Raw genomic sequence first — 14,555 nt, 5'->3', positions numbered from 1 at the left:
CCAAGGCGATGAACAACCTACAAACCTAGACTACAAGAACTAAAAACAATCCACACGCGTGGATCTGACGACCCTCCGCACCACCGGCGATTGAGGTCAGCGACGGAGCAAAGCCACCGGAGGATAGCGCTGGAAGATTGTCCTCTCCTAGCGGCGGCTAGGGTTCCGGCCGCCAGGGAAGAGAGGAAAACCCGTTCGCCAACTGTTGAAAAAGATTACTTTATAGCCATTATCACGTGTTTAACATGCACGATACATGCTGAACTTTCGTATCCAATGCGTCATATAGCATGAACACATGTGCAGAACTAGCAAAACAATTGTGTGCCATAGTACGAATCAAATATCCATGACTATAGGCTGATATGCTTACACAAATAATTAAGTGCATCATTAGGCAGTGAGCAAGTTTATATCCGCAGACAAGCCATGTTCGCCCTGCCCAGCTAAGGTATCTGCAAGTAAGTAGAGATAATGGAGTAGCGCGCCGGTGAGATCTGCACAATCTTTGTGAAAAAACCCAACGCATCTACCAAGTAGCGGTATGCTATCATTTTATTGAACTATGAGATGACATATTAATTCTTAAACAAAGCATGAACAGGAAAATATGATCACATATACTGATACAACATTACAAGTTCAGACATCGAATAAACATTTGGTGCATCAGCAACATCACTCACAAAAGTATCGCACATCACGAGTAGGAGTGTTTGAGCAATAAAAACATAGAATTACTCTTCATCAAATTACATAGATTGCCCGGGCATGGATCTCACAAAGAGGTTAACCTCATCACCTACTTAGTGGATCACGAAGAGTATCCTCTCTCCAACTACCATTTTGTTCAACAAAAGTAAATCCTTCTACCCGTCCAGTCTGATGAGGCGTCCATATTTTTCTCACATCGAGTATATCGACCATATGTAGGTTTCAGGAAACATAGTAATTCTCATTTCACCATGTCGCTCCATCTGATTAGGAAGAACACGACTAGGGAGTCTCTATTGCAATAATACAATTGTTACATGGTATGATGGACTATTTTAAATAAAAAATATTGTATTATGAACACTAAAACAAATAAAATTATTGCCAATTATTTCTTATTAATGTTGGTCTTGGTCAGAGTGTGTATAAGTAGCTTGTATGGTCTAGAACTTGGTTCATGTGTGTGTATTCGCACAAGGGTTTAATTATTATAAGCAAAAATGATGACATGCCGCATATATTTCCATGTACATGTGGTTTCCAGCAGTGAGTTCCATGTTGTCAACTATCTCTGGTGTTTCTTTCGACATCACATAGTAAGCTGAGCGGATATACATAAACAAGATTGAGGACATGTGGACATATTTATATTAAGAACATGCAAGTAAACGAAAGTGTACGCAAGCAAGGCATGTATGTTTGAGAACACTTATAGGGATGAATGATGGGAACATTGTCCAAATCCACATAAATTTGAGGTCCATATATGCTAATATTGATGTACAACTTCATACCAACTTGGAATTTGTATACTTTGGCAAATTCCCTTCAAGTTGGTCTAGTGAAAAACATTTTCCCTTCATAGTTTACGAGAGAACGATAGAACATAAAGCCATGCATTGTTTTAAGATGAGGCTTAGCAGAGGAATTTTGAAATGAATAAGCGACCAGTTTCTGCAGGACTTGTTTTCTTGCAAAGCATGGATGAAATGTGTATAAATGGAAGGATTACAATAGTTATGCGTACAAGTCATAAATAATTACATATCGCAATTGTACATTTTCACAATGGCTTTTGTTAGCATGCTCTCAAATTTAACAATGTGTTGCTCTTTTACATACTTGCAAAAAAACAACCAGATGAATGTCCAAGAGATCATTATGCCTATGCAAGCATTAACAAAAATTAGCACTATGTGGCATAAATTTCAGAAAACTGAACTGCTCTATTTTTAGCATCTTTCCCAATTTACGCATGGATAACTATTGTGGTAATTTTTGAGAAAGCAATGTAAATGATATAACATGTGATCAGTAGTCCTTTGTAATTACGAAGCAATCATGTAAACAAGTTGCATGTATGTTCACCTAATAATTTGACTGTTAGTCAGTTGCATGCAGTCCGGCCAAGGTCAATACCTTAAGAAAGGCCTAAATTATAGAACATTAGTACAAATTTATGAAGTAACTAACATTAATTCAGGCACACCAAGAAGGAAAGAACATCCAATGTAAAAACATACCATCTTGTCTTCAAAGCCAACTCGAAGTGTTATGAAGAAGTTTTTGGCATACATTATGTGGTCGCTGTCGCACAAACCCCTCGTATCCAAACACTTTGGGCACTGCAAATCCAAACAATAGCATTCACACTTGACTTAAACGAGAATCTAAGATATTGAAGAAGGATTTACCTCCTTTTTTTGTCGATGAGTCCTGCTACCTAGGGTTTCTCGGTGCCATCGAGGTGGACGATGGTGATGGTAGTGATATGTCCCAAACTAACTAGTGATATGTCAGCAGATGGTAGTGATATGTTCCAAAGACTTTTGCTCTTATTTTGGACTATAATTTGCATAATTTGAATTAAACTAACCTGAACTGACGTTGTTTTTAGCAGAACTACCATGGTGTTGTTTTTGTGCAGAATTAGATGTTGTGAGATTGATGTTGCTATGACTTTGCTATGCTTAATGCTTGTCTCTAGGTGACAGTGTCCTAGATTAGGGGGTGCTAACCTAGTCGGACCAGGATCCTCGGATTGGGATGGTGGGCCCTTGTTCTTCGGAAGGTGGACTCCGGAAGCTGCACAATGGTTAGTTATCAGGACTTCATCTGCCGAAGACTTAACGTATACTCCAAGACTTTTCATGTTGTCTCTATGCTAGGATACCGACCTTGTAACCCTAGGTACCCTTCCTGACGTTTATATAAGCCATAGGGTTTAGCTCATACAGGGAACATCAACAGAATATCATCCACCTAACCTTAAGGTTAGAACACAACTTCTCGAGGTGGATCAAGCTTGTACTCGATACTTCATCATCAATATAAACAAGAACAGGACGTAGGGTTTTACCTTCATCAAGAGGGCCCGAACCTGGTAAACATCGTCTCCCATGTTCCTGTTACCATCTGTCCGAGATACACAACTTGGGACCCCGTACCCCGAGGTTTGTCGGTTTTCACACCGACACTGGTGGTTTCATTGAGATTTCCATTGTGAGATCGACACAAGGTTAATGGATGTGGGGACGTTTAGGTCCCCGGTGAACTTATTGTGTTCGGCAGCATGATGTTCTGCGCCGATTCGACAACATGGGGAGTTCATATGAAGTCTTCTTGAGGAATTTGTGAAAATATACCCTATTGATGATGTGGCGGGAAGTATTGATTGCCTCGGGCTAGAAATTACGAGGGGTCTTGTATTATTCAAGCATAATGTGAGCCATCTCACAAGAGTTCTATTCTTGCGCTCCACGATGCCATTCTGCTGAGGAGTATATGGGGTATATAACTCATCAGTAATACCAACTTCATCAAGATAGTCATCAAGACCAGTGTTCTTGAATTCGGTCCCATTATCACTCCTGATGTGCTTGATCTTGACACCGAAATTTGTCGCAGCCCTTGAGGAAAATTGTCTGAAGACTTCGAACTGTGGTGAGGATATCTAATCCAGCATTTTGCACCAAAGACTTTGAAATAACTCACATGTGTTTCTTGTTAGTAAGGAGTTCATATGAAGTCTTCTTGAGGAATTTGTGAAAATATACCTTATTGATGATGTGGCAGACGGTATTGATTGCCTCACGCAAGAAACGACAAGGGGTCTTGTATTCTTCAAGCATAGTGCAAGCCATCTCGACAAGAGTTCTGTTCTTGCGCTCTATGACGCCATTCTGCTGAGGAGTATATGGGGCAAATAATTCATGAGTAATACCAAGTTCATCAAGATAGGCATCAAGACCAGTGTTCTTGAATCGATCCCATTATCACTCCTGATGTGCTTGGTCTTGAAGCCGAAATTCGTCGCGGCCCTTGAGGAGAATCGTGTGAAGACTTCCTGCACTTCAGTTTTGTACCAGATAATATGCACCCAAGTGTAACGTGAGTAATCATCAATAATGACAAAGCTATATAGAGATGCACCATTGGTTAGTAGGGCATAATGAGTGGGGCCAAAGAGGTCCATATGAAGCAATTCAAATGGACGAGCAGTAGTCATGATAGTCTTTGAGGGATGCTTGGATCCGGTCATCTTTCCAGACTCACAAGCCCCACACAGATAATCCTTGAGGAATTTGACACCCTCAATGCCAATGGCATGCTTCTTCTTCACGAGTGTGTGAAGATTCCTCATGCCAGCATGTCCAAGTCGTCGATGTCGTAGCCAGACTTTTGAAGCTTTTGCAAGTAGACACGTGGCAGGCTGAGGACCTGTAGACAAATCAACAATATATAAGTCTCCTCTCCTAAAGACTTTGGATTTGTTAGATTCCATAAGCAGAATGCATCGATATTTGCCAAAGGTGACAATCATATCAAGATCACAAAGCATTATGATACACATGAGATTGAATCCTAGGGATTCCACAAGCATGACTTTTTCCATGTGTCGGTCCTTTGAGATTGCAACCTTACCTGGACCCAATACCTCGCTTTTTTCCTTTATCTATGTAGGTGATATGCTTTAGATGAGATGGAGCTAATGTAATGTCGATCAATAGATTATTTTCACCAGTCATGTGATTAGTGCATACTCTACTGAGGACCCACTCGGTAGCTTTGGGTGATTCATCCTACACATGAATTAGCACACTTACGAACTAATATACTTGAGAGTGAAGAATATGACATCAAATTCATCAGACTGGATTTCATCAAACAGTGTATTAAATAAAGTAACATGACGACGTGTGAAATGGATAGTTCATTTCATCATGATTAGCTTGCGTCCTTTCAAGCATTTCCTCGGGTCTCGAGCAAATTCTTCACACGTTAAATTTTGTCTCAACACCTGACCTGCATAAGTGATTAGTTCATTTTCTTCACCACCCATATCTGGAGGGGTGGCAAAGAGTTCATCATTCTATGAGCACCATATGAGAATTTAGGCATTGAAGTTAAAGCACTTCGCTTCACAGTAGCGGGTTAGAGTACACAAATGCATATGCAAAGAAATTCCTCGATGATTTATGAACATAATGATTTGAAGAATAATGCACATATTCATGCCCCTTAGATTTTCCAAGTGACACAGAAGCATTAGCACGAGCATGAGTGGAATTTTGACCATATGAGGAATTTGGTCCATGTGAAGACTTTGATCCTTTTGAGGAATTTGATCTTGGGTTCCTGTTCTTCATGGATGGTGTCATGGCGACATTCACTTGAATATGTTCCAAACATCTCTTGGGAAACCAGATTTTCCTCATAGGAGGCACGTTCCTACAGTTAGTTCCAACGTATCTAGCAAATACTTCATCATTCTGATTTTTGAACAGTTTACAGTTGGAGTCAAATGACTCATCAGAGGAATAGGAAGATTCACAAGTAAAGCCAGATAATGTGGATGGATCTACACGAGGTCCTTTTGCAATAACCCATGAGGTTTTAGGATATTGTTCAGGTTTTCATTGAGATCCCTCAGCATTCAATTTCCTCTTGAATGCAATACCCTCTTTTCTAGGGTTCTTGTTCAGAATCTGTTTTTTGAGAACATCACAAAGGATTTGATGCCCTTTGAGACTTTTGTATATGCCTGTCACATACAATTCCTTCAACCCTGCATTTTCGTAAGTGACACTTGTGATTAACTCAGTTGAGGAGTTTGTGACCACAGATATAGTTGAAGAAATTGCAGCAATAGAAGCATTTGAACTTTTCAGTGAAGAATTAGCAGCTTGAAGTTTGATGCATTTCAAGCAAGGTGGTATGAATTCTTCCTAAGCGACACTAATCTATTGAGCAAGCAAAGAATCGTTTTCCCTTTGAAGATCATCATGAGACACGCTTAGATTTTCAAGATCTTTCTTTCTCTGACGAAATTCATAAGAAAGCTTCTCGTGATCAGCTAAGAGAGTTTCATGACGACTCTGAAGGCTATCAAACTTCGATTGAAGACGCTGAAAGTCATCAATCAGAGTTTGAGTCCGATCCATTTCCTCGTTCAACAAGTCATCGCATTTGTCTAGCAGTTTGTGAAGCTTTTCAATAGCATTTTGTTGCTTAATGGAAATATTATCAAGTTTGTAGTAACTAGGTTTCTAATAATCATCAGGTTCATTCTCACTTAAGTCAGATGAGGAAGCATGTTTCGGTACCTTGTCAACTTTTTCCATGAAGCAATAGGTGGGAGCAAAGTCGTCATCGCAGTCCTGAGTGTTATTGACGATATCATTTTCTTCAATGTTGAAGATGGACTTGCTGACGAATGCGGTAGCAAGAGCTAGGCTTGCCACACCAGAGTCTGACTCCTCTTCGGGTCCTTCCTCTTCGTCGTATTCCTCAAATTCTTCTTCCGAATACATTTCCTTGCCAATAAGTGCCTGAGCCATTCTGGAATTGTTCTTGTGCGATGAGGACTTGGAAGATTTCTTCTTTTTCTTCGAGTCATCAGAACTATCATCCTTGTACTTCTTCTTCTTTGATTCCTTTACCGAGCGAGGGCACTCGGCAATGTAGTGGCTAGACTTCTTACATTTGTGACAAGTTTGTTTCTTGTAATCTGATTTCTTCTCATATCTTTTTGAAGATTTTCAAAACTGACCTCTTCTGGAAAAATTCTGGAATTTCCTCACGAGCATTACAATCTCCTGACCAAGTTCTTCTGTATCACCAAGATTGCATTCGAATTCTTCTTCTTCAGATGAGGAAATTGCATTTGCCTTCACTGCACGAGATCTTCCATAGCTTGGCCCATAGAGATCTCTTTTCTCAGATTGTCGGATTTCATGAGTATTGAGCCTTTCAAGAATATCAGCAGAATCTAGTGACTTGTAGTCTCCACGCTCTTGAATCATCAAAACAAGTGTATCGAATGAGGAATCAAGAGATCTCAACAATTTCTTCACCACCTCATGGTCTGTGATGTAAGTGGCACCAAGAGCTTGAAGCTCATTGGAGTTATCAGGGAGGCGGTCGAAGGTTTGCTGAACATTTTCATTGTTGAGTCTTTTGAAGCGGTTGAAGAGATTACAAAGAACATCAACCCGAGGGTAACTTTGAGTTGATATTCCCTCGTTGACTTTGGACAGCTTGTCCCAGATGAGCTTTGCAGATCCCAAAGCACTCACTCTGACATACTCACCTTTGCTCAGATGTCCACATATGATATTCTTTGATTGAGAATCGAGTAGCTTGAATCTCTTCACATCAGCAGCGGTGATAGATGGGGTGACGGAGGGGACACTATTTTCCACAACATACCAGAGATCGTTGTCAATTGCTTCAAGATGCATTCACATCTTATTCTTCCAGTAGGGGTAGTCCATCCCTAAGAAGGTAGGACACCCCGCACAGACATTGATCATACTTGCAGTCGAATAACTAAAACTCCAGGTGGTTAAACCAAAATCACACAGAACAAGGGAGTACCTTGCTCTCATACCAATTGAAAGTGCGTCGTATCGACTAGAGGGGGGTGAATAGGTGATTTATACAAATTCGTCACTGAGCAATTACTACTTGAAGAATTTGCTAAGTGACGAACTACTTGCAGCGGAATAAGTACTTAGGTGTAAGCACAACATAGCAGTAGCATAGTTGCCATGATGAAATGAAATGAACATAGAGCACAAGTAGCGTGTAAACAGGACAAACAAGCGAAGAACAAGGTGACTGGAGAATTTGAGATGAAGAAATTGAGAAAGTCTTTAGTCAAAGTCTTCAAACGTTAACAATCAATTTCATCAACAAGTATTCGGGGAAATGAAAGGGATGAGGAAATAGAACCAGGAGCTCGGCGAAGACAATGGTTTGATGACCCAGTTCCAACTGTTGTGACAGTCGTATGTCTTGTTTGGAGCGGCTTGGTATTTAAATCAAAGGACACACGGTCCGAGGACAAACAGTCCTTATTGTATTCTCCTTGACCTAAGGTCACACAGACCTCGCCCAACACTCATCATAAGTCTTCATGGCATACTTCCAAACCCTTATAAACTCGGTCACCCGGCAATCCAATATTTCCTCTTGGATTCTCTAGACCATGACGCCTAACCGTCTGGAAGATACACAGTCTTCAAAGGTAACAAGCGTCGGTTCCACACAGGAACAATCTCTTCGGCGATGCTCAATCACTTTGGGGTTTTGGTTTTTGGGTTTTGGGTTTCGGATTTTTCCTCGCTGATGATTTTCTCTCAAAGTACTCAGAGGATGGGTTGCTCTCAAATGGCACTTGTCAAGTTCTCTCTCAGAGCAGCCAACCAACTAGTGGTTATGGGGGGTGGCTATTTATAGCCAGGATGCAACTCGACATGATAATACATAAATCCCCCTAATGATATGACACTTATGTGGATAAGATCTTAGGGACAGCTCACGCGAAGCACAGGAATGGTCGGAACTTTGAACTATGAATGTCCTTAGATCTATCATGTTCCTCAGTTGTAGGCAATTCACACTAGCAAAATCCTAACTCCTCAGTCGGATCAATTTCCTCAGAGACCAGAAGAACATCGTCTCTATCACTAAAGAATTTGACTAAACCAGAAAAGAGATCTCCAAAGGCTTCACTCGAAGGATGGGTTTGTGTAGGTTTTGAGATGACCATCACTTCAAAAAAATCCCTAGTATTACCTCGACCCCCTTTAATAGTACGGTGTTCCTATGACTCAAAAGAAAGGAAATGAAACTACGAAAACAAAAGTCTTCGCACTTCATACTCCTTGCATCAATATCTTCAAGGACACACCAATTTCCTCACTTTCAAAGTCTTCAGGAAAATATCAAAGTCTTCAACTGAAGACATTCATTTTTAGGGCTCGACATTCTTCGAATATATCAAACTCCTCAGCCACTTATAGAGCATGTGTACACTCACAAATATATCAGTCCCTTAACCTATAAGTCTTAAATACACCAAAGCCACTAAGGGGCACTAGATGCACTTACAGTTGCTATGTCAGATCCTGGATCAACAGCTGACACACAAAGACAACGATAAAATATCAAGAATACATCAAATGTCATTGTATTACATCGTGGATTCAGTGATTTACAATACACACCTACTTAGCTCATGGGCTAGCTTACAATACAATTATGTAGCGACGATAATATTCTAGTCTTGTGGCGTCCATCCACTCACATGCATGTTTTGAGTATAACGTTGTAACCCTAATTCGTATTTTACTTTCGATGCAGTATACCTGCAACATGATACATTGCAACCACAATGGCCAATACATTGAATATATTGGCAAGCTTCACCTGGATTGGCTTGTTGAAACATAGACATGCAATTTGGTGTGGTTTGGTTTTTTCCTTTGCACAAAGATAGTTTGCATGCCTTTGTAATACTAGTCTACTCTAATGGTTAGACATACCACCTCACACGGTATTCCTGGACAAATCGTATTACGCGACCATCCAATATATAGCATTTGAGTATGTGGGTTTCCGCCTCAAACGGTAGCCCCAAGCCTTTATTTAGATATCGTGGTACCCCTAGTCCTCTGAGGTCAACTCCACACTCCCCGTTGATTCAACCAATTGATTTTATTAGAGAAGAGGCGATGAGATCAAGCTGACAATTCTCACATGGGTTGCTCAAAGTTTATTCATACCCGAGGACACGGCTAATCATGATCTATTGTATACACTCTTAAGAGATTTGTGTACTTTACCCATGATTCCCAATCACACCCTCCTGCTACTAAACTTCACTTGTGAAGTAGCTAGGTAGATCAAGATGAGACTTTTTGGAAGTAGTAGCCCTCTCAGAAATGGCAGGCCGAGTCTAGTTTCCCTACATGTAAATCTACATCTGCTGGTGTGTCCAAGAGGGTTTCCACAACTTACTTTGTCCACACAGAGCATGTATTGCCTCACAATTACACATGGAAGCTACTCAACTTTGAACTCGTACAATCACTTTGATACCTGGGTGGCACTCCCAACCAATGACTACACTCCGATGACCCAATCAAAGCCAGTACACCCAAACTGATTCATTAAGGTGTAGTTAAGTAGTCAATCATAAATAACCTTTAGTCTGATCCCAATCCGCGTTATAGCAGCTAAGGAACTACTCGTTGGTTACATGGTCAGGGTATAATGGACCTACATTCCTTCTGCTGGGTTCTTTCTAGCACAAAATAAAATCCTACAATGGATTCCTAGTTGAAAACAACTAAAATACATGAAAACATAGGTTATGATCAAACGTTCCACTTGCCTGGTATTAACAGTTCTTCAATCTCACAATCTTGATCCGGTTACTCTTCGCTCTTCGTAACAATTTGTCGAAAGTAAAGAGCAATCATAAGCAACCATACAATACAATCAAACAAATATACAATGTGTCTTGTGCATGGTGTTTGTGTCATTGTCTTCTGAGATCATGTGCCAAGATTAACTCAATAGTTTGGATAACAACATAATGGTTGTCACTTGGAACACATGTGACATAAGGGTTCACATGCAAATTTCAATAAGGGTTGATCACATAATGAGTATGCGATGTAAAGTTGTGGTTGTCAAGTCCAATCAAAGGAATGTCAAGAATAGAGTCATGGTGTGTGAATCTTGGATAGCCAAATTCATATTCAAGTTTGAATGACAATTAAAACTTGTTGACATTTCATGAGCTTGAATACACTAAGGTCTAAAAATGATAACTTGATATGGCTTCCAAATCAATTTGGATTTGGATCAGGGTTCATCTTATTGGAATTCAAATTAAATTGAGTTCCCTATTTGATTTGGTCCTACTAAGTTAAATTGAATAATGAATTATTTCATAAGTGATTAAAGTTGTTAAAATCTAACACAATGTATTTATTATTTCCCTAAAGTATAAATCCAATAAAGTTAATAAAGTTTATTTATTTAATTCAAGTTTAAAAATAAAGTTAACTCTAAATCCGAAATGATCTACTATGTGTAAATAGTTTTCAAACTTTACTTAAGTTTGGACTAAGTTTCATTTCACTAAGTCATACTATATAGATTTTATTCAAATTAAAACTATGGTTTCCAAGTTCTTACCAAATTAAGTTAATATTTACTAAGATTCATTATAAGTTTTTGAACCTAGTTTCAAAATAATTATTCCATTGAATAATTTTATTTCAAATTTAAACCAAGTTCATGTTTAAATTCTATTTAAATTATAGCTATTGTTAAATATATTCAAATTCAAGCTCTAAATTATTTTAAAATTTAATTGTAGTAGCAAAGATGAAACTACAATTCACTAGGTTTAATTTGCAAAAAAGAATCAATTTATTTGGATTTATAATTTGCAAGTTATGCCTTATCCAAATTCATTTTGTTTGAATATGAAAATTTTAATTATTAAAATTGTAAATTTTATTGGCCTAGGTGGAAGTGGATTTCCTAAGGATCCGTTTGCAAAAAGTTTCACTAAATTCGGACTAGCAGGTAAAAAATTGTAAGTGTTTTAAGATCCAAGGACTTTTCTGCAAAATTTCCCTTTAATTCATTTAAACAAAAATGGCTACAGATAAGGTTGTGGATAAGGTGGACATGTGGTAACGACTATTGGTTGGAAGTGATCTATTAGGGGACGTCAGATCGAGATCCAATGGTTGTGAGTGCATACTAGTTCGTTTAATAAAATGATCTAATACTAATCGTGCGTGTGAGATTGAACGATAGAGAGGAGCTCACCGGCGATGGCAGTCGCGGCGGGGCCGGAGTTCGGGAATACGACGACACCGCGGCTTGGGCATGATGGTTGATGGAGGTGTCCTCTCCGGTGGTCATTGACGTCAATGGAGGGCACGATGGAGTCTAGCGCGGCTCGGGGAGTCCGATGGTGGCGTTGGTGTCGTCGTGGGCGTCCTCGCAACGACAGCAAGCGAACGGAGCGGCGGGGTCGATTGAGAGTTTTGGGTCCACGTCTTTTTGGTCGTTTTGGTGTAGCCTAACGAGAAAGAAGGGTGTGAAGGTAAAGAAGCTCAAGGCAAACCGGTCCGATGCAAAACGGTCGACGACGACAAATCGATCGCCGAAGTTCACGCGGGCGACGATGGTCCGAGCTCGAGGGTGAGCAGCCTGGCAGCGCAACGACACGGAAGAGGGGGGAATGTGGAGAGGGGCTACAGAGGGTTTGATAGGCGCGCGGTCGTGGGATTCATGAGGAGGTGGTTGGCAGTTAAGAGCATGGTTAATAGTATAGCCAACTGCTGGCTATAAGCAGTCTTATATCCCACCTTATAGTCAGCTTGTACAATAGTTAGCTATAAAAGAGTACTACTTTTATCATATATGCCCCACGTTTCATTCTCACAAAGCACCTAGGAGCACGTGCTAGAGCTGGCCCTTCATGAAGAGCCCGCTTCCCTTCTCTCTCCTCTTCTCTCTCATCCAACTCAGCAGAAATATAATATTTTAATCCTTAGAGCCTGCTGACTGGACCTTATTGTACTTGCTCTAACGGAGGTCAAGGATGTGTGGGGAGTGCAGAAGGTTCGGGAAGAGGGAGCTGATGGGTGGGGGCCATCAGCCAATGAGAGAAGGAAGAGAGGGGGCGAGTTAGGCTGGCTTAGGTTAGGTGGGCATCAAGGTTAATTTAGGTTAGGTAGGGTTTTTCTTTTATTTCTTTTTCAATTTTCTCCGTTTGCTTTTAAATTCAAATCTGTTTTTAATTTGAAGTTTCTTTCAACACTGATTATTTTCTAATTTTCAAATATTTGTCCTTTTTTAGAAAAAAAATCAAATAATTCTAAACATGACAACATTTCATTTGAGCATTTTGGGCATATAATTTTTGCACCTATTATTTCCTTTTGAATTTGAATTTGATTTAAAAAACAAATATGTTTGAAATCCATTTTGGAAAATTGGGAGAAGGTCAAGCTCGTTATTTGGACTTATGAAATACCTTTTACTGCCAAATAAATTCCAACCTATTTTTAAATAATCCCCCTAGACCTTTGAATTGATTTCAAAACAGATCCAACTCAAATCATTAAGGAGAATTATTAGGCTTAGTATTGGTTAACCATATTAAGGATAGCCTTATGCCTAAGTAAATATTTTAAAATTGTTTGGTTTCAACTAAGGGTCATCTAGGTTTGCATTGGGCTTTCAACTCTTCTATCAAACGATCAACCAATCATTCATGCAAATCAAAATCATCACAAGCAATCCTAGTCATTCATGGGATTTTCTAAAAATATTTTCATGTGGAATTTTTAACATACCAAATTTGTAAAAAAAAAATTAGGATGTGACAACTGTAGCTTATAAGTCTTCACTTTAACTAGGAGAATATATATTAGTCAAATGTAGTTTCTAAACATATAAACTTTAAACATATATCTTTATATTCATTGTCAAATGTTGATTTAAACCATATAATTTTTGGCAAATTATACGTACATGTCTTATTAGTCGAATCTTAAGTCCTAACAATTCATTTATTTTATTTTTGCATTGAACTTTTGAGCTTTATTCAAACAAAAGTGTTTGCTGGGCAGTCAGCCAATAGGCTACTAACCAGAAAACTTGGAGTCTCACAGAGCCAACTCTCGGTTACAGACACGTTACATGCACGCTGGACACACAAGTGTGCTGGACCGTTGGCGGATCTACTAACATGCTGAATTACAAAAGAATGAAAACTATCCGCTAGCTCCTCAATTTCGTAGATAACTGGTGCCACAACAGAGCGACTGTTGTGACGATTGTTCCAGAGAATCACAATCTCCAGACTATCGGTATCCGTTATCACATTGGCATAGCCTCTCAGGTTTGCAAAGATAACTCCATCCCGTAGGGCTAGTGCCTCGGCGATCATAGGATCGGTGACCCCTAGATGGGGCTTGCACCAGGCGCCCATCAATGCTGTCTGGGAGCGGGCGACACCCCCCGCTCCGCTCTTCTCCTCTAAGAACCGCACCGCTGCGTCGGTGTTGATCTTCACTTGGTCCAGTTCAGGTGGCCGCCAGCCATGTCCTGATAGCATTGCTGCTTGCTGTTTTGGTACGTCAAGCAAGGCCAAAGCCTCTCGAGTGAGTTTAATGGAGCTCACCGGATCAAACTTCTCTCCATCATGCGTCCATCTATTGCGAGAACTCCAGATGGACCACATTATCGTGATAATCGTTGCTCGTTCCTTGGTGGTGAACATAGACCCACATAAAATGTCGCCAGCCCAGGAAGACGGGTGTAGTCTCTGCAGCTTGACGTCCAGTACAAGGCGAGCTTTGTCCCAGAACTGTCTCGCATGCGAGAAATGAATTAGCGCATGTTCAAGGTCTTCTTCATGTGCTCGGCAAAGTTTGCATAAACTGACATCTCGAATATGTCTGTATTGCAGCGTCTTCTCGTCAGGTAGAATGTCGCGCATGACACGCCACCAGAAG

This window comes from Hordeum vulgare, chromosome 2H (assembly GCF_904849725.1).
Source record: "Hordeum vulgare subsp. vulgare chromosome 2H, MorexV3_pseudomolecules_assembly, whole genome shotgun sequence".
In the NCBI taxonomy this organism is placed as follows: Eukaryota; Viridiplantae; Streptophyta; class Magnoliopsida; order Poales; family Poaceae; genus Hordeum; species Hordeum vulgare.
This window is presented reverse-complemented; position numbering follows the sequence as displayed.